Here is a 6407-nt window from a genome sequence, read left to right on the forward strand (position 1 = left end):
ACCAAGGAAAGATGTTTAGAAGGCTTCCCTGGGGTACAGCTGCAACCTTCTTGTGTTGGATAGAAGCGACTCCTGCCCAGAGCAGGCGGCTGGCTAACATGACCTCTGGGGGCCTTCACACTCTTAGAATTTTTCAACTTGAATTTTGTTAGCTTGTGTGCACACACACTCACACTCTCACACACCTTCTGCCCAAAGCCTGGACAAGAGGGGCTCCCTTTCCCTTTCCCGGAAAGCTTCTATTCCAGCTCTCACTCCACCTCATCCTCCTGCAGCCTCGCTGGGAGGGGAGACACTGTCACGACCCCTGAACTTCATTCCCTGTGATTGATGTGCTCAGCAGGGAGCTGCAGGAGAGGGGATAACAGGGTGAGGAGGCTCAAATGACCAAACAGAAGGGGCTAGGACCTTGGCTGGGCCCCCAAAGCAAGGAGCAGCAATAGCCCCATGCACTCGGGGGAATTTACTGGTTCCAAGCACTTGCTTCTCCAGCATCTCCCTGGAGCCTCCTTCTGCCCCAGGAGGTGACAAGGGTGTGAGGGGCCCCAGATGGGGAAACTGACCGCAGTGTCTTGCCCTGAATCAGTTTTCTGGCCCACTTGAATCTCCAAGGGTCAGGAGCCCTCTGGATCTGGGCATCACTAGTGGAACATATATGTGGGTGCTGAGTCCCTATCCTAAGTTAAACCCCAACTTATCAACAACGATGTCAGCCAGGACTTGTGACATTCCCCCCATGCCATTTTAGAGTTTAGAAGAGACTGAAGCATAGAAAAGCACAGTGACTTACACCCAAGGTCACCAGTAAGTCTCCCAGCCTGCATTTGAACCCAACATTGCCTAACTCCGAAGTGCACGTTCTAACCACATATCATACTGCCTCACGTACTAGGACCACATTCCAGGCCTCAGTTTCAGTTCCAGAAGTCATTAGAAAATACCATTACTCAATGAGCTGTTCCGCACTGCGTTTTGTTTATGAGTCTACGTTTCAAAAAATCCCAATAAACGGTACTTTTAAAAAGGAAAAGAAACAACAAGCAGTCACCATTCCCTCATCACTGAAATAATTCTTTATCATGGATGTCACATTTTACAAAACATCCATTACTCTATTGCATCCATTCTAAAATGCATGTTTGTGGTTCCTTTAATCTCTGAATTTTGGATGCATTTTAAAGACTGAAATTTAAGCTTCCATGAAATACACAATATTATTTGGCTCTAAGAATAATCCTGGTAGGTGAACATTGCCAAGATTATAATCCCCATTTTACAGCTGGGAAAACTGAGGTTCAAAGAGGTTAGGAGACTAGCCTGAGGCCACAGAGCTAGTCAATGCAGATTAGCCCTCTTTCCTGATTCCCCGCACAAGGCACAAGCTGTGTCCACCGTACACTCCTGGCTTTCAGGCCCTGCGCTCACAGTAACTTGTTCCCATCACCTCCTCCACCTCCCCACCCCCACCCCCACCCCGGGCTACCCACCAGCAGAGGCCTGAGGGAGACGTCAGTTCCCCAACCCAGGGTTCCCCAGCCTCACTCAGAGCTGGGGAATGAACCCAGTGTGCGGACACCTGGGAATAGTCCAACCCCACACAGGAAGTTTTCAGGCCAAAGGATCCCACTTTCAAGAATGCATCCCATGTGGCAGGCAGCATTGTAGAGATCAAAGCTGGGCTTGGGGTGTGAAGTCAGTATTTCTGCCTGGTACCCTCACACACCATGCAAGCTAGATCTAGGGGCTTCTCACCTAGGGTCCCCGTTCTCTGGAACTACTTGCCATGCCCTATTTCTCCTATTTCAAGAGGTCAAATGAAAATCAAAGATTGCTTCTAGACAAGATCTCACAGACTAAAACACCACATCTCTTTGCTATGGTTAAACTTACATCAGCTCAGTGGTAATGCCAGGGTTTGTTCCTGCTGACCAGAAAACACTGATTGATTGTGATAGGGCCCCAATTAACATACAAGGGGAAAAACCAATTAACGACTTATGTAACAGGTACTGCTTGGCAGACAAAAATCTTCCAAAACAAAGAGTGTGACAGGCGAAAGTAATACAAGGGGCAAGCTGACGTGGAAGTGTGAGCTCCTCATTTTCCCAGATGAGACATGTGAGGTTGGGAGAGCTGGAGTGACTTGCTCAAGGTCACAGAGCAGGGCTGGAACTGGCACCCAAGGTTTCTGCCCCTCAGGAGAGGCGTCTTCCCACCCCACCCTTCTGGGATGAGGTCGGAGAAGGCCAGAGCATCAGGACTCACCAGGGTTGCTGAAGGGGATCAGGATAGGGAAATGGCTTCTCCCTGGCACCTGTGGGCTCCTTCCTGGCCGGCGGCTGCCAAGGCCACGCTGTCTTTCCTCCCCAGGTGTCTGCCGAGGCAGCTAGGCGTGGGAGGCTCCTGGAAAGCCTGCTCTGGGCAAGGCAGGGGAGGCCTCCCTGAAGAAAGCACCCTCCAGGACGTGGAGTGACCAGGCCTGGGGTCACAGCGTGGCCACAGAGGGCTTCGCTACATCTAGCTTGCACAGCTGCCTCCTGGCATCTGCCTGGGAGCTCTCCAGATCGCAGGGCTGGTTTTCCTGCCAACTGCTGGGTGCCTTTAAGAGAAGGACAGCAGTTCATTGGCTGAGCAAGGCTCCCCCTACCTCTTTACCTGAGCAGGTGAGAGCTGCTAGGCTAGGGGCAGACCAGGGAGTAAACAGACTGTGGCAACCAGCTGGCTCGCCCCTCCTCCACAGCCCTGGTCCTGGGCTTCCTTCCCCTCCCCAGCCCCCAACTCCGGGAATTAAATGGGAGTAAAGAAAGGGCAAAACATTCTGCAAAATGCTTAGTATTGTTCAGTTTAGGAAGCTTCATTATTTCACAGTCACCCTAGACCAGAGTTGACAGTAAGCCTTCTCTTTCAGATGGAAAAATCGTGCTGGGAGAGGTAAAGGGCTTGTTGAGTTCGCCTGGCTATTCAAAGGAAGGTTGATGGAGTAGGATGATGTGAGGACCCAAACCTGAATCCCCTGCTTTTGACGTCCCATACAGTGCTCTAGACCACACCACTGCCTTCTCTGTGAAAACTTTGGCAAGTCACTCACTGCCTCAGTTTCCACATCTGTAAAATGGCAAAGTCATGCTTGTGTGTACGTTCACACTCACTGTATTGTATATTGTATTACACTCACACTTAGAGCTAAAAAGGACTTTGGAGATTCTCTAAGCCAACTATTCATTTACCAGGAATTCACTGATTCAATAGGCATCACTATTCAGCAACTATTTTGCACCTGCCTGGCCTGTTTTAGGGCCTAGGGGTACAAGAAAGTGAACAAGAAAGTCAGGATCCTACTCCTATTGAGCTTGCATTCTAGAAAGAGGGGAGCTAGACCTAAACAAGTAAACAGATCAGATAGGTAACAGTCCCCTGAAGAAAGGAAACAGGCGATACGATCAAGTAATGGCTGTTGCTATTGTACATTATGTGGGCAGAGAGACTCTCTCTGAGGAGGTGACATTGAAGGTGAGACTTGAGTAATGACAAGGAACCAATCATTGGAAGAGCTGGATAGAGAGTGTTCCAGACACAGGGAACTACAAGTGCAAAGGCCCTGAGCAGGTGTGTTTGGAGAACAGAAAGAAAACTGCTGTGGCGAGAGTAAAGTCCAATCCCTGCCCCCCTTTTTTAATAGATAAGGAAATGATTCAGAGGGATGACTTGATTGCCCCAAAGCCCCTCCTGCAAATATCTCCTTCCTCTCTTTATCCTCATGTATTAGGGAGGGAAACTGAAGCCTGGAGCTTACCAGCATACGTGGGTTACCAACCCAACAATCATCTCACCAGCCTACATTGCTATAACCTCCTGTTTCTCCATTCTTTAGACACTTAAAAGGGTAAAAACTATGATTTTAAGAGTTGATCACACTGAAGAACAAAATCCTGACCAACAGAATACAGTATTAAAAATTCCAGCAGTGGGCTTCCCTGGTGGCACAGTGGTTGAGAGTCCGCCTGCCGATGCAGGGGACACGGGTTCGTGCCCCGGTCCAGGAGGATCCTACATGCCGCAGAGCGGCTGGACCCGTGAACCATGGCCGCTGAGCCTGCGCTTTCGGAGCCTCTGCTCCGCAACGGGAGAGGCCACAACAGTGAGAGGCCCGCGTACCGCAAAAAAAAAAAAAAAAAAAAATTCCAGCAGTAATGCAAACTGCCACACAGTTATATGGGGTCAGCACAGACCCTTCCTGCTGAGGTCCTCTCCTGTTTCATTTTCAGAATTTTTCACTCTGGTGTTTATAAAGGGCTGCCGGTTTTCAGTCATCGTATTGTTAGCGGCAGCACTGGAATTGTTATTCTGGGACTGTCGGCTAGGTAATGTGGGATGAAGCAAATGAGTTCTGATGCTGCTGGTGTTGAGAACCAGGACTTGGTTCCAGAGAAAGGAGATACATATGAAGGATGAAAGGGGTTCCGTGAAAATCTTATAATTCTGGGTTTAAAGTGGAAGTTTCAGTGTGAATTTTTGATGCAGCTGACCTGAAAACAGACACATATTCCCTAGCGCTGCCTACTGTTTTCAGGTCTAGAAACAATGAGCGACACTTTAGAAAGCAACTTCATTGTCCAGACTGTAGTCTCTAAATACTATTTCACACTAAAAGGAACCAGGCTCCTCAATAAACAAACAAACAAACAAATAAACAGCTGATACCAGCTTTAGGACAGAAGATGCACAATATGTACTTAGACTATCTTTTAATGCCAAAAATCAAGGAAGCTAGTTATGGCAAAGAGACTCAGCGGGCAACCGAAGAGTCTCGGTTGGCCAAAGTCAGGACAATTTGAGCATCAGTAAAGAAAATAACTGCCATCAGTTGAAAAACATCAAATATATATTAATCCACGAGTCTACAATGATATATTAAAAATAAACAAAAACTTCAGTGATCATCTTCAGAAGATATTAAGAAATCAATTCATTATTTTGAAAACCAGTAAATAAAGGGAAACAATTAAGCACTTGTTCTGTCTTTCCTGTAAGAACTGTGCCTCAGGCAACCAAATAGTAAAGGAGAGGAAGCTGCTCTGTACATAAGCATTCCAACAAATAAAATGAAAAAGGAATGAAGGATTGACTTGGGACATCATCACTTGTTATGAATTAGCTGATCTAACTGAAAATATCACAAAAACAGAAACAACTTGACATAATGGGCCTTTTGATGGAATCAATACCACCTTCTATGAAGAAATCATGCCTCCAAAATCAAGCAGGAGTCTGACCAAGACTTTAGACGCAGGGGTTGACAAACTTTCTCTCTAAAGGGCCAGGTAACAAATATTTTAAACTTTACAGGTTATATAGCTCTAATCTCTGTTGCAACTATTCAGCTCTGCTGTTGAATAGTACAAACACCAGGCGTAGACAATAACTAAACAAATGGGCATGGCTGTGTTCCAACAAAACTCTGTTTACAAAAAAGAGTAGGGGCTAGATATGACCCATGGGCTATAGCTTGTTAACCCCTGTTCTTGACCTGACTACCAGCTTACAGGAAATACAGGGACTGCGGAACACATGAAATGACACCCCAAGGATGCATTTAGCAAAAGCTAAACTAGGAAGAAGTCTAACAGGAAAATCAATCTGATTTCTTTAACAAATAAATGTCAAGATACTAAAAAAGAGAGACAGAGATTTAACGTATACATTAAAAGAAACTTAGCAAATATTAACCAAACACAATGTATGGACCTTGGGACTTCCCTGGTGGTACAGTGGTTAAGACTCTGCACTTCCACCACAGGGGGCGCGGGTTCGATCCCTGGTCGGGAAACTAAGATCCCACATGCCACACAGTGTGGCCAAAAAATAAAAAAATAATAATAAAAATGTATGGACCTTGTTTGAATCCCAATTCAAACAAATATAAAAAAAAAGTGTCATTGGACTCAAATATTTGATATTAAGGAATTGTTGACATTTGGTGCTGTTTGATGATGTACTGCGGTTGTGTTTAAAAAGGGGAGGTCTTATCTTTTAGAGATGTTGCTGAAATATTTACAGATGAAATGGTATGACATTTGGAATTCAGTTAAAAATAATGGGTGGTAGAATAGAAAGGGAACAAAATTGGTAAGGAGTTATTAATTGTTGAAGGTGAATAATAGGTACAGTAGAAGTTCATTGTACTATTCTTTCTACTATTGTGTAAATACTTGAAATTTTCCACTATGAAAAGTTAAAATATATTTATGCCACTTCACACTCAGCCAACTGACAAAATTTTTAAAATCTGACAAACTTCGGTTTTGGAAGGATATGGGGAAAGGGTAGCTCTTACACATGGTGGGAATGGAAATTCCTACGACAACTTTTGAGAGGGATTTGTGTACACCCCATGACCCAAAAACTCC

Source organism: Orcinus orca, chromosome 3, assembly GCF_937001465.1.
Source record: "Orcinus orca chromosome 3, mOrcOrc1.1, whole genome shotgun sequence".
Lineage (NCBI taxonomy): Eukaryota > Metazoa > Chordata > Mammalia > Artiodactyla > Delphinidae > Orcinus > Orcinus orca.